This window comes from Arachis stenosperma, chromosome 10, assembly GCF_014773155.1.
Source record: "Arachis stenosperma cultivar V10309 chromosome 10, arast.V10309.gnm1.PFL2, whole genome shotgun sequence".
Lineage (NCBI taxonomy): Eukaryota > Viridiplantae > Streptophyta > Magnoliopsida > Fabales > Fabaceae > Arachis > Arachis stenosperma.
Window position 1 is genome coordinate 78,977,745 of NC_080386.1, and position 15,664 is coordinate 78,993,408.

General features: G+C 38.8%; 1 non-coding gene across 1 annotated transcript; it reads right to left on the bottom strand.

The window, feature by feature from the left end:
• Positions 1-1,121: 1,121 nt before the first annotated feature.
• LOC130959662 (small nucleolar RNA R71) lies at positions 1,122-1,229 on the bottom strand. The gene has a single exon (XR_009078732.1). It is a non-coding gene; the product is annotated as a small nucleolar RNA R71 (small nucleolar RNA).
• Positions 1,230-15,664: the final 14,435 nt, after the last annotated feature.

A 15,664-nucleotide genomic window follows, 5' to 3' on the forward strand; every position in this document is an offset into this window, starting at 1 on the left:
ATCAATTTCTTTCCTTTTTCAAAGATACTTGCTATCAATTAATGATTTGATTCAACATTTCAAGTATGTTGCCTTTTCTGTTGAGAAAGGTTTAATGTCTGAATCATATCTTTGCTTGTTAGTCAAGTCATTATTTTTTAAAATCAAATCTTTTTAAATTGTTTTTCAAATCATATCTTTTCTATCATATCTTTTTAAAACCATGACTTTTCAATCATATCTTTTTAATCACATCTTTTTCAAAACAGTTTTTAATCATATCTTTTTGATTTCTAATTTCAAAATCTTTTTCAAAAATTACTTGATTTCTTTCCCACTCTTGATTTTCGAAAATCAATTAAAGTTTCTCAACATGTTTTTAAAATCTTTTTAATTTAATTTTTGAAATTTCTTCCCCTCTTCTTACATCCTTCTATTTATGGAGTACCACTCCTCCTCAATGCACAATTCGAACTCTATCTCACTAAGTTTGAATTCTTCTCCCTCTTCCTTCTATTTTTCTTTTTATCTGACACCTCAAGGAATCTCTATACTGTGACATAGAGGATTCCATATTTTCTTGTTCTCTTCTCTTTCATATGAGCAGGAACAAAGACAAAGGCATTCTTGTTGAAGCTGACCCTGAACCTGAAAGGACCTTGAAGCGAAAGCTAAGAGAAGCTAAGGCACAACTCTCTATAGAGGACCTAACAGAAACCTTCAAAAAAGAAGAACCTATGGCAGCCAAAAACAACAACAATGCCAACAATGCAAGGAAGGTGCTGGGTGACTTTACTACACCTACTCCCGACTTCTATGGGAGAAGCATCTCTATCCCTGCCATTGGAGCAAACAACTTTGAGCTTAAGCCTCAATTAGTTTCTCTAATGCAACAGAATTGCAAGTTCCATGGACTTCCATTGGAAGATCCTCATCAGTTCTTAGCTGAATTCTTGCAAATCTGTGACACTGTCAAGACTAATGGGGTTGACCCTGAGGTCTATAGACTTATGCTATTCCCTTTTGCTGTAAGAGACAGAGCTAGAATATGGTTGGACTCACAACCTAAAGAAAGCCTGAACTCTTGGGAAAAGCTAGTCAATGCCTTCTTGGCAAAGTTCTTTCCACCTCAAAAATTGAGTAAGCTTAGAGTGGAAGTCCAAACCTTCAGACAGAAGGAAGGTGAATCCCTCTATGAAGCTTGGGAAAGATACAAACAATTAATCAGAAAATGTCCTTCTGACATGCTTTCTGAATGGAGCATCATAGGTATTTTCTATGATGGTCTCTCTGAACTATCCAAGATGTCTTTGGATAGCTCTGCTGGAGGATCTCTTCATCTGAAGAAGACGCCTATAGAAGCTCAAGAACTAATTGAAATGGTTGCAAATAACCAATTCATGTACACTTCTGAAAGGAATCCTGTGAACAATGGGACAAATCAGAAGAAAGGAGTTCTTGAGATTGATACTCTGAATGCCATATTAGCTCAGAACAAAATATTGACTCAGCAAGTCAATTTGATTTCTCAAAGTCTGTCTGGAATGCAAAATGCACCTGGCAGTACTAAGGATGCTTCATCTGAAGAAGAAGCTTATGATCCTGAGAACCCTTCAATGGAAGAGGTGAATTACATGGGAGAACCCTATGGAAACACCTATAATTCTTCATGGAGAAATCATCCAAATTTCTCATGGAAGGATCAACAGAGACCTCAACAAGGTTTCAATAACAATAATGGTGGAAGAAACAGGTTTAGCAATGGCAAGCCTTTTCCATCATCTTCTCAGCAACAGACAGAGAATTCTAAGCAGAGCCACTCTGACTTAGCAACCATGGTCTCTGATCTAATCAAAACCACTCAAAGTTTCATGACTGAAACAAGGTCCTCCATTAGGAATTTGGAGGCACAAGTGGGACAGCTGGGTAAGAAAATTACTGAACTCCCTCCTAGTACTCTTCCAAGCAATACAGAAGAAAATCCAAAAGGAGAGTGCAAGGCCATCAACATGGCCGAACTTGGAGAGGATGAAGAGGCAGTGAACGCCACTGAGGAAGACCTCAATGGGCGTGCACTGGCCTCCACTGAGTTCCCCAATGAGGAACCATGGGAATCTGAGGCTCAAAATGAGACCATAGAGATTCCATTAGACTTACTTCTGCCTTTCATGAGCTCTGATGAGTATTCTTCCTCTGAAGAGGATGAGTATGTCACTGAAGAGCAAGTTGCTAAATACCTTGGAGCAATCATGAAGCTAAATGACAAGTTATTTGGTAATGAGACTTGGGAGAATGAACCTCCTTTGCTCACCAAAGAACTGGATGACTTGTCTAGGCAGAAATTACCTCAAAAGAGACAAGATCCTGGGAAGTTTTCAATACCTTGTACCATAGGCACCATGGCCTTCAAGAAGGCTCTGTGTGACTTAGGGTCAAGTGTAAACCTCATGCCTCTCTCTGTAATGGAGAAACTAGGGATCTTTGAGGTGCAAGCTGCAAGAATCTCACTAGAGATGGCAGACAACTCAAGAAAACAAGCTCATGGACTTGTAGAAGATGTTCTGGTGAAAATTGAAGACCATTACATCCCTGCTGATTTCATAGTCCTAGAGACTGGGAAGTGCATGGACGAATCCATCATCCTTGGCAGACCCTTCCTAGCCACAGCAAAGGCTGTGATTGATGTTGATAGAGGTGAACTGATCATTCAAGTGAATGAAGAATCCTTTGTGTTTAAGGCTCAAGGATATCCCTCTGTCACCATGGAGAGGAAGCATGAAGAGCTTCTCTCAAATCAGAGTCAAACAGAGCCCCCACAGTCAAACTCTAAGTTTGGTGTTGGGAGGCCACAACCAACTTCTAAGTTTGGTATTGAACCCCCACATTCAAACTCTAAGTTTGGTGTTGGGAGGTTCCAACATTGCTCTGAGTATCTGTGAGGCTCCAAGAGAGCCCTCTGTCAAGCTACTGACATTAAAGAAGCGCTTGTTGGGAGGCAACCCAATGTTATATTTTATCTATTTTCCTTTGTTATTTTATGTTTTCTGTAGGTTGATGATCATGAGAAGTCACAAAATCAATTGAAAAAGCAAAAATAGAATGAAAAACAGGAAGAAAAACAGCACACCCTGGAGGAAGAACCTACTGGCGTTTAAACGCCAGTAAGGCTAGCAGATGGGCGTTTAACGCCCAGTCTGGCACCATTCTGGGCGTTTAACGCCAGAAAGGGGCACCAGACTGGCGTTAAACGCCAGATATGGGCAAGCACTTGGCGTTAAACGCCAGAAATGGGCACCAGCCCGGCGTTTAACGCCAGAATTGGCTCAAAACGCATTTTTGCATGCCATTTAGTGCAGGGATGAATTTTCCTTGACACCTCAGGATCTGTGGACCCCACAGGATCCCCACCTACCCCACCACCCTCTCTCTTCTTCTTCACCAATCACCTCAACACCTCTTCCCCAAAAACCCTTCACCTATCAAATCCCATCTTTCTCTTCACCACTCACATCCATCCTTCATAAAACCCCACCTACCTCACCATTCAAATTCAAACCACTTTCCCTCCCAAACCCACCCATAATGGCCGAACCCTACCCCTCCCTTCACCCCTATATAAACCCATCTTCACTCCTTCATTTTCAAACACCCTAAACACTACTTCTTCCCCCTTTTGGCCGAACCACACAACCTCCTCCATCTCCTCCATTTTCTTCTTCTTCTCCTCTATTCTTTCTTCTTTTGCTCGAGGACGAGCAAACCTTTTAAGTTTGGTGTGGTAAAAGCGTTGCTTTTTGTTTTTCCATAACCATTTATGGCATCCAAGGCCGGAGAAACCTCTAGAAAGAGGAAAGGGAAGGCAAAAGCTTCCACCTCCGAGTCATGGGAGATGGAGAGATTCATCTCAAGGGTGCATCAAGACCACTTCTATGAAGTTGTGGCCTTGAAGAAGGTGGTCCCCGAGGTCCCTTTCAAACTCAAAAAGAGTGAATATCCGGAGATCCGACATGAGATTCGAAAAAGAGGTTGGGAAGTTCTCACCAACCCCATTCAACAAGTCGAAATCTTAATGGTTCATAAATTCTATGCTAATGCATGGATCACCAAGAGCCATGATCAAAGTGTGAACCCGAACCCAAAGAATTGGATTACAATGGTTCGGGGGAAATACTTAGATTTTAGTCCGAAAAATGTGAGGTTAGCATTCAACTTGCCCATGATGCAAGGAGATGAACATCCTTACACAAGAAGGGTCAACTTTGATCAAAGGTTGGACCAAGTCCTCACTGACATTTGTGAAGAGGGCGCCCAATGGAAGAGAGATTCAAGAGGGAAGCCGGTTCAATTAAGAAGGCATGACCTCAAGCCCGTGGCTAGAGGATGGTTGGAGTTTATCCAACGCTCAATCATTCCCACTAGCAACCGGTCTGAAGTTACTCTAGACCGGGCCATCATGATCCATAGCATCATGATTGGAGAAGAAGTAGAAGTTCATGAGGTTATAGCCCAAGAACTCTATAAGGTGGCGGACAAGTCCTCTACCTTGGCAAGGTTAGCCTTTCCTCATCTCATTTGTCACCTCTGTTATTCAGTAGGAGTTGACATAGAAGGAGACATCCTCATTGATGAGGACAAGCCCATCACTAAGAAAAGGATGGAGCAAACAAGAGACCCCACTCATCATGAAATCCCTGAAATGCCTCAAGGGATGCACTTTCCTCCACAAAACTATTGGGAGCAACTAAATACCTCCCTAGGAGAATTGAGTTCCAACATGGGACAACTAAGGGTGGAGCACCAAGAACATTCCATCCTCCTCCATGAAATTAGAGAAGATCAAAGAATCATGAGAGAGGAGCAACAAAGGCAAGGAAAAGATATTGAGGAGCTCAAGCACTCCATAAGAACTTCAAGAGGAAGAACAAGCCGCCATCACTAAGGTGGACCCGTTCTTTAATCTCCTTGTTCTTTATTTTCTTGTTTTTCGAATTTTCATGCTTATGTTTATCCATGTTTGTGTCTTATGATCATTAGTATCTTAGTGTCTATGCCTTAAAGTTATGAATGTCCTATGAATCCATCACCTTTCTTAAATAAACAATGTTCTTAATTGAAAAAGAGAAGAATTGCATGAATTTTGAATTTTATAACAGATTAATTATTTTGATGTGGAGGCAACACTTTTGTTTTCTGAATGTATGCTTGAACAGTGCATATGTCTTTTGAATTTGTGGTTCATGAATGTTAAAATTGTTGGCTCTTGAAAGAATGATGAAAAAGGAGACATGTTACTGAGGATCTGAAAAATCATAAAAATGATTCTTGAAGCAAGAAAAAGCAGTGAATACAAAAAAAAAGGGGGTATATGCGAAAAAAAAAGAAAGAACGAAAAAAAAAGAACGAAAAAAAAAGGAGAAAAAAGAAAGAAATAAAGTTGTGATCCAAGGCAAAAAGAGTGTGCTTAAGAACCCTAGACACCTCTAATTGGGGACTCTAGCAAAGCTGAGTCACAATCTGAAAAGGTTCACCCAATTATGTGTCTGTGGCATGTATGTATCCGGTGGTAATACTGGAAAACAGAGTGCTTTGGGCCCCGGCCAAGACTCAATAAGTAGCTGTGTTCAAGAATCATCATACTTAACTAGGAGAATCAATAACACTATCTGGATTCTGAGTTCCTAAAGAAGCCAATCATTCTGAATTTCAAAGGATAGAGTGAGATGCCAAAACTGTTCAGAGGCAAAAAGCTAAAAGCCCCGCTCATCTAATTAATACTGATCTTCATAGATGTTTTTGGAATTCATTGCATATTCTCTTCTTTTTATCTTATTTTATTTTCAGTTGCTTGAGGACAAGCAACAATTTAAGTTTGGTGTTGTGATGAGCGGATAATTTGTACGCTTTTTGGCATTGTTTTTAGTATGTTTCTAGTAGGATTTAGTTAGTTTTTAGTATATTTTTATTAGTTTTTAGTTAAAATTCACTTTTCTGGACTTTACTATGAGTTTGTGTGTTTTTCTGTGATTTCAGGTATTTTCTGGCTGAAATTGAGGGACCTGAGCAAAAATCTGATTCAGAGACTGAAAAGGACTGCAGATGCTGTTGGATTCTGACCTCCCTGCACTCGAAGTAGATTTTCTGGAGCTACAGAAGCCCAATTGGCGCGCTCTCAATGGCGTTGGAAATTAGACATCCTGGGCTTTCCAGCAATATATAATAGTTCATACTTTGCCCAAGATTTGATGGCCCAAACCGGCGTTCAAAGTCACCTTCAGAATTCCCAGCGTTAAACGCCCGAACTGGCACCAAAGTGGGAGTTAAACGCCCAAACTGGCACAAAAGCTGGCGTTTAACTCCAAGAAGAGTCTCTACACGAAAATGCTTCAATGCTCAGCCCAAGCACACACCAAGTGGGCCCGGAAGTGGATTTTTATGTCTTTCACTCATCTTTGTAATTCTTAAGCTACTAGTTCCCTATAAATATGACCTTTTACTATTGTATTTTCATCTTTTGATCTTTGGAATCTTTTGATCACTTTAGATCTCTAGATCATTGGGAGGCTGGCCTCACGGCCATGCCTAGACCTTGTTCTTATGTATTTTCAACGGTGGAGTTTCTACACACCATATATTAAGGTGTGGAGCTCTGCTGTACCTCGAGTATTAATGCAATTACTATTGTTCTTCTATTCAATTCCGCTTGTTCTTGTTCCAAGATATCACTTGTTCTTCAACTTGATGAATGTGATGATTCGTGACACTCATCATCATTCTCACCTATGAACGTGTGACTGACAACCACCTCCGTTCTACCTTAGATTGGGTGAATATCTCTTGGATTCCTGATACACGATGCATGGTTGATCGCCTGACAACCGAGCGCTCGCCTGACAAACGAGCCAGCCATTCCGTGAGATCAGAGTCTTCGTGGTATAGGCTAGAACTGATGGCGGCATTCAAGAGAATCCGGAAGGTCTAAACCTTGTCTGTGGTATTCTGAGTAGGATTCAATGATTGAATGACTGTGACGTGCTTCAAACTCGCGATTGTGGGGCGTTAGTGATAGACGCAAAAGAATCACTGGATTCTATTCCGACATGATCGAGAACCGACAGCTGGATAGCCGTGCCGTGATAGGGTGCGTTGAACATTTCCACTGAGAGGATGGGAGGTAGCCATTGACAACGGTGAAACCCTTGCATAAGCTTGCCATGGAAAGGAGTAAGAAGGATTGGATGAAGACAGTAGGAAAGCAGAGAGACGGAAGGGACAAAGCATCTCCATTCGCTTATCTAAAGTTCTTACCAATGAATTGCATAAGTATCTCTATCTTTATCTTTTATTCATATTTCATCTATAACCATCTGAGTCTGCCTGACTAAGATTTACAAGGTGACCATAGCTTGCTTCATACCAACAATCTCCGTGGGATCGACCCTTACTCGCGTAAAGTTTATTACTTGGACGACCCAGTGCACTTGCTGGTTAGTTGTGCGGAGTTGTGATAAAAAGTTGAGATTGCAATGAGCGTACCATGTTGATGGCGCCATTGATGATCACAATTTCGTGCACCAACGACCCAGTGCACTTGCTGGTTAGTTGTACGGATTGTAAATTCGTGCACCAAAAACCATATCGAACGACGGGTTAAGTTCCTGGATCCGATCCTTATTGTTCCAGTACAACACCAAGTGCTTCAGATTCTTGTGTAGCACGGGCTTGTTCACCTTCAGATTGCGCTTTAGCACTGCCATCATGGTGAAAGGAGGGGCTTGCGTAACACGGGCTTGTTCTACATGTAGAATAGAGGGAAACTGTCGACGACGGTGAGAGGAGGTTGGGCCGGCAGCCACGCGACTCTACGGTGACACAGAGGTGCACAATGGAGCAAAAAATAGGGGTTCATTGCTTCCACTCTCTTTTCACAGGTTTCACACTATATATTTTGGGTAATCTAATTTTGGGTGGAATTGGGTTAGGGTTAGCAGCGGGGCTTCATGGAATGATGGAATCGACGCTAATCCAAGTCAATTTTGCATCACATTGAAGATATTGGATACCAATCGCAGCTATCTTAGTAAATTGTAGCAGATAGAGAAACCACAGGCAATTTGCCACCGCTATCCTCCATGTTTTCTGTAGTGACAACTAGTGATTTTCTTGAGTTAGGGACTCCTTTAGAGTGAAATACATACACAGAATTTATTTGTCCATCTTACAATTTTGATAGAAATCTTTATTGTCTCAATCTGAGGAAAAAGTATTATTGTATGCATCATCGTCGCTTTCTTGATTAAACGACACAAGTTTAGATTAAACATCTTTGGATTTAATGGAAAGTAAGAGATAAAGATTTTACCAAAAATATTATCTGGTAGGGAGATCCTTTCACAAGTTAAAAAAATTAGTGTCACCTTTTGAAAAGAAGAATCTTCTATTATTATATAATAAGAATGTAGTAGATGGTTAGTTAATTGACAAGTGGTGTATTCTATAGTAGACAAATGTTAGTTTTCATTGTATGACAAGTGGCAAAACAATAAAAATTCATAAAATAATAAAAAAACTAAAGATTTGTAGGCAAAGAAAATGGGCAGGATTTTAATTCAAATTCAAAATTGTTTTGTTACACCTGTCCTCATGTATCTGTTAGTTTGTTCAAATTTGTCATATAAAAATTTAAAATAGCAGAAGACAGCTGCAAGTCCTGGTAGGGGAAGTAGTTAGACGGTGAAGGAAGAAAGAAAAAAAAGACGGTCAAAGAAGAGGGTGGCAACAAAGAAAGAAAACGACGGTAAAGAATGACAAAGAAAAAGGCGGTCGACATTGCAGAGAAGAAGAAAACGACAGTGTAGAAGGAAAGGGCGACAGAAGATGGAGAAGGGGGTGGTGATAACAGACGATCATAGAGAAGGAGGCTAGATCCAAAGAGAAAAAAAGAGGAATGAGGCTATAGTGGTGATGGAGGCCACTGTCGATGTTGGATCCGCAGAGTTGCATCCACCATAGAGCGATGTCGCAGCCGTTCCTTTGCCAGTGGGTGCTACGAATGAAGGATGGTTAGTTCTCTCACTCACCCACACTTTGTTCTATTATTTGATTGATTGAAAATGCTAATTGAATTGAATATGGCTTTTCGTATTAATATCTTCAGAATGGTATGCCGCTGTTGAAGAAGAGAGATTAGGAGATGTTGATGTCGACAATGGTGGAGCTGGCAGCAATTTCCTATCCTCGCCAATGACACCTATGGAATGATGCAACAAAAGAGGGGAGCCCATAGTGACAAGCTTTTGGTGTTCTTTTCTACATTTGTTTTTTTTTCTTTTGCTGATTGCTTTAAGTATTTATTTTTTGTTGTTTTGTTTTGCTGTTTAGGATTTCAGACATATACAAATGAATTGCTGCTGAAAGTGTTGTCGTAAATGGTTCTGTAATTCACAGGTTAAAACTTTAATTTTTCACTTTTCAGATCTTCTATTACTATTAATTTGTTATATGTGATGAAATTTCAAAATCTAGATCAGATACAACTACAAATGCAATGATGCTTGAGATTAGGAAAATAATGTACATATTTGTTGTCAAATATGTCACCCCCTGTTCTAATTTATTCTTTGTTTTTTTTATCCTCATGTTAATGAATTTGGATTTTGAAACAATTTAGACCATAGAAAACACATCTTTTATGAGCAGTAAATGGAACAGGGACTGTGTGACTTGAACTATTTGTAATTACCAAGTTGAATAGAGATAGGGCTTCTTTGATTACTTGATTTTTGGTGTTACTTTGTTAGTGCTATGGTTTTACATGCATTAAGGGCTACTTTAGCTATTTGCTTACTCATTTACTCTCTCTGTAATGTTGGTTTCTTAACCAAAGTTTTACTTTATTCTCAGTTTGATGGAAAATTTTCTTTTTATAAAGTTTGAAGAGGTAAATGTTGGTGAATCAAGATTTCTAGAATGTTGTGCAAGTATAGTGGTTCATTATTTTTTATTTGTGACTAAGGGGTTATTTTGTGATATAGATGTAGCATGGAAAATATGATTTTGATGTGAATGATTATGGTAAGGATGATGAGAAGGAATAAGGAAAAGAGGAAGAAGATGGAAAGGAGGGAACAACTGAGGAAGACCAAAGTGGATGGAATAATGATGAGATGGAACAACTTGATAAAGTGTATAAGGATCTTCATTACCACGAGCTTTAAGAATTATTAACCTTTTATTCTTAACCTTCAAATTAGTTTTGGAATTTTAAGTGAGGATATACTGGACTTTTTAGTATAAGTTATTCAGGTATCATATTATCTGTAGCTAATTCTCTAATTGGTTACAACAATACAACTTTTCTCTAATTGAATTTCACAACTTCTAATATTAACATGATCTTGGTCTTCTCAAATTTTGTTATCTGATCATACAGTTCCTTGCAACAATAGATACTCATTATGAAAAAGAAAAAAGAAACATAAACAAGCTATGCCATTACAACAATAGATATCCGTTACTGATAAAAGTAGGAAAGTAAAAATAAGGAAATCACAAACCACTTACAAAATAGAGAAATATACTTCAATTATATACATTTACATCTCAAAATGAAAGGAAAATAGCTTCGCTTCATCTTTTAAATAAATTAGCTTTGGTTATCCTGATCTTATATATCATTAACTCTTGCTGCATTATTCATATTATCTGAGTAAAAAAAGTCATAATCAAAGCATGGTTCAAGTGATCAACAACATAGCATCATGTTATTATTAAAGCTTTTCTGGACTGAACTTGATCTAATATGACATAGTGAATAAAATTGTTTTAATTCTACTTATTTTGTTTGATAACAATTTTAATTATGTTTATAGTAGCATTGCCATAATTTAAGAATTCATCAGACATATAGTATAACTAAATTATTAGTTATTATGATAACAGAATAGTGATATGTGGTAGTAGTATGCAGTGAGAGTGGTTCCCATTTCCCACATTAAATGTGATAATAGAAAAAATGATAGAATAGTTTTGGCAAAAGAGTTGCACCAAACCATGTTTGATCATATAGCAGTGGCAAAGGTAGTAGTGTCTCTGAATTTTTATATTAATGGTGAAAGGAGTATAATTTGTAGTAAGGCAAGAATGATAGAGATAATTGAAGTGCTTTTTTGAGAAAATAATTTGCTTCTGAGCAAATTTGTTGTTTTGAGCAAATAAACAACTTGAAGGTTCTAAAGGGTCCTTATTTAGATTATTGTTTGCACTAGAGATGAAGACAAGAAGTCGAAGGTGACGATGGTTGTTAACACAGCGGTGAGGAGAAAGAACAGTGGCAACGATGAGTTATGATTTGTGTTGCTCCCGTAATTGAAGTTGATCATACCTGTGAAGAGAACGCATAGATTTGAGATCCTGTCGTCCGCCATGTTGGAGAGGTAATTTACTTTTTAAAAGTTAGAATAGTCACACAAATCATTTGATTGTGCAAAATCAATGAAACTTATGAAGTGGTTCTTTGACCATTAAACTTTATCGAAAGATCAGGTTTCATAGATTTGAAAAACAAGAACACATTTTTAAAGGATATCATTTGCGAATGATTCTTAGAAGAAGGGTTTGATTTGAAAAGATATCATGTGTGTATGATTGTATTTTTATTTATAATTTTTCTTGCTTTTTTATTTCTTTAAATTTATTTTCAAATTTACTTTTTTGCTTCTCATTAATAGAATAGGAACACTTTTTCATTTCTTTGAACATTGATACATAAAAATTTTATTTTTATCATTATATAATTTATGTAGGTTGCAAATACTCAGATGTTGCATATTCAATTCGTTGAAAGTGCTTCTTTGAAAGATCTAGCGTTTTTGAAATTCCTCCATTTCTTTATCCATAACATATTGGTAATGTATGGAAAGGAATGAAGGCATATTGTAAGATTATTTTTAAAGATGTACTATTCAAGTTTACTTCTGAACTATGAATGTTGAATGGGTTAGATTGATATTCATAATCATTTTCGTTTAAAATAAGAAGTATTCGATAAAGATAATTGCACTATAATTCACTCTTCAAAGTGAGGATCACAAAGTGGTATTTCTTGTACTCTCAAAAGAAAGTATCCAAGAGAGAGACTGGTGCACGAAATTGTGATCACTACTTTTTAATACACAAAATAATCCCTAGTAATGGCTCCAAAGACTTGGTGCTCAATACCATGGCATAAACACAACTTCGCACAACTAACCAGCAAGTGCATTGGGTCGTCCAAGTAATAAACCTTACGCGAGTAAGGGTCGATCCCACGGAGATTGTTGCTATGAAGCAAGCTATGGTCACCTTGTAAATCTCAGTCAGGCAGACTCAAATGGGTATAGATGATGAATAAAGCATAAAGATAAAGATAGAGATACTTATGTATATCATTGGTGAGAGCTTCAGATAAGCGTATGAAGATGCCTTCCCTTCCGTCTCTCTGCTTTCTTACAGTCTTCATCCAATCCTTCTTACTCCTTTCCATGGCAAGCTCATGTAGGGTTTCACCGTTGTCAGTGGCTACCTCCCATCCTCTCAGTGAAAATGTTCCTATGCTCTGTCACAGCATGGCTAATCAGCTGTCGGTTCTCGGTCAGGCCGGAATAAAATCCATCGATTCTTTTGTGTCTGTCACTAACGCCCCGCCTGCTAGGAGTTTGAAGCACGTCACAGTCATTCAATCATTGAATCCTACTCAGAATACCACAGACAAGGTTAGACCTTCCGGATTCTCTTGAATGCCATCATCAGTTCTCGCCTATACCACGAAGATTCCAGTTAAAGAATCCAAGAGATATTCACTAGAGCCTCGTATGCTTGTAGAACAAGAGTGGTTGTCAGTCACTTTGTTCATAAGTGAGAATGATGATGAGTGTCACGGATCATCACATTCATAAAGTTGAAGAACAAGTGATATCTTGGACAAAGAACAAGCGGAATTGAATAGAAGAACAATAGTAATTGCATTAATACTCGAGGTACAGCAGAGCTCCACACCTTAATCTATGGTGTGTAGAAACTCCACCGTTGAAAATACATAAGAACAAGAGTGATCATTGGTTTCGGCCCCAGAGAGGGAACCAGAAGAACCAAGATGTCAAATACAATAGTAAAAGGTCCTACTTATAGAAAACTAGTAGCCTAAGGTGTACAAAGATGAGTAAATGACATAAAAATCCACTTCCGGGCCCACATAGTGTGTGCTTGGGCTGAGCAATGAAGCATTTTCGTGTAGAGACTCCTCTTGGAGTTAAACGCCAGCTTTTATGCCAGTTTGGGCGTTTAACTCCCATTTAGGTGCCAGTTTCGGCGTTTAACGCTGGAATTTCTTGAGGTGACTTTGAACGCCGGTTTGGGCCATCAAATCTTGGGCAAAGTATGGACTATCATATATTGCTGGAAATCCCAGGAAGTCTACTTTCCAACGCCGCTGAGAGCGTGCCAATTGGGCTTTTGTAACTCCAGAAAATCCACTTCGAGTGCAGGGAGGTCAGAATCCAACAGCATCTGCAGTCCTTTTGAGTCTCTGGATCAGATTTTTGCTCAGATCCCTCAATTTCAGCCAGAAAATACCTGAAATTACAGAAAAACACACAAACTCATAGTAAAGTCCAGAAAAGTGAATTTTAATTAAAAACTAATAAAAATATACTAAAAACTAACTAGATCACACTAAAAACATACTAAAAACAATGCCAAAAAGCGTACAAATTATCCGCTCATCACAACACCAAACTTAAATTGTTGCTTGTCCCCAAGCAACTGAAGATCAAATAGGATAAAAAGAAGAGAATATGCAATGAACTCCAAAAACATCTATGAAGATCAGTATTAATTAGATGAGCGGGGCTTTTAGCTTTTTGCCTCTGAACAGTTTTGGCATCTCACTTTATCCTTTGGAATTCAGAATGATTGGCTTCTTTAGGAACTCAGAATCCAGATAGTGTTTATTGATTCTCCTAGTTAAGTATGATGATTCTTGAACACAGCTACTTATTGAGTCTTGGCTGTGGCCCAAAGCACTCTGTCTTCCAGTATTACCACCGGATATATACATGCCACAGACACATAATTGGGTGAACCTTTTCAGATTGTGACTCAGCTTTGCTAAAGTCCCCAATTAGAGGTGTCCAGGGTTCTTAAGCACACTCTTATTGCCTTGGATCACAACTTTATTTCTTTCTTTTTCTTTTTTTTCGGTTTTTTTTTTTCGCCTCTTCTCTCTTTTTTTTTTTTGTATTCACTGCTTTTTCTTGCTTCAAGAATCATTTTTATGATTTTTCAGATCCTCAGTAACATGTCTCCTTTTTCATCATTCTTTCAAGAGCCAACATCCATGAACCACAAATTCAAAAGACATATGCACTGTTCAAGCATACATTCAGAGAACAAAAGTGTTGCCACCACATCAAGATAATTAAACTATTATAAAATTCAAAATTCATGCAATTCTTTTCTTTTTCAATTAAGAACAATCTCTAAGAAAAGGTGATGGATTCATAGGACATTCATAACTTTAAGGCATAGACACTAAGACACTAATGATCACAAGACACAAACATAGATAACCATAAGCATAGAATTCGAAAAACAAGAAAATAAAGAACAAGGAGATTAAAGAACGGGTCCACCTTAGTGATGGCGGCTTGTTCTTCCTTTTGAAGGTCTTATGGAGTGCTTGAGCTCCTCAATGTCTCTTCCTTGTCTTTGTTGCTCCTCTCTTATGATTCTTTGATCTTCTCTAATTTCATGGAGGAGGATGGAATGTTCTTGGTGCTCCACCCTTAGTTGTCCCATGTTGGAACTCAATTCTCCTAGGGAGGTGTTTAGTTGCTCCCAATAGTCTTGTGGAGGAAAGTGCATCCCTTGAGGTATCTCAGGGATCTCATGATGAGAGGGGTCTCTTGTTTGCTCCATCCTTTTCTTAGTGATGGGCTTGAGGTCATGCCTTCTCAGTTGAACCGGCTTCCCTCTTAAACTTCTCTTCCATTGGGTGTCCTCTTCACAGATGTCTGTGAGGACTTGGTCCAACCTTTGATCAAAGTTGACCTTTCTTCATGGCCACAACTTCATAGAAGTGGTCTTGATGCACCCTTGAGATGAATCTATCCATCTCTTATGACTCGGAGGTAGAAGCTTTTGCCTTCCCTTTCCTCTTTCTAGAGGTTTCTCCGGCCTTGAATGCCATAAATGGTTATGGAAAAACAAAAGCAATGCTTTTACCACACCAAACTTAGAAGGTTTGCTCGTCCTCGAGCAAAAGAAGAAAGAAGAGAGTAGAAGAAGAAGAAATAGAGGAGAGGGAGATGGCTTTGTGTTCGGCCAAGGAGGGGGAGAAGTGGTGTTTAGGTGGTGTGAAAATGAAGGAGTGAAGAAGGGTTTATGGGGAAGAGGTGTTGAGGTGATTGGTGAATGGGTGAAGAAGAGAGAGTGTGGTGGGGTTGGTGGGGATCCTGTGGGGTCCACAGATCCTGAGGTGTCAAGGAAAAGTCATCCCTGCACCAAATGGCAATCAAAATCACGTTTTATGCCAAATCTAGCGTTAAACGCCGGGCTGGTGCCCATTCCTGGCGTTTAACGCCAGGTTCTTGCCCTTTTCTGGCGTTTAACGCCAGTCTGGTGCCCCTTTCTGGCGTTAAACGCCCAGAAT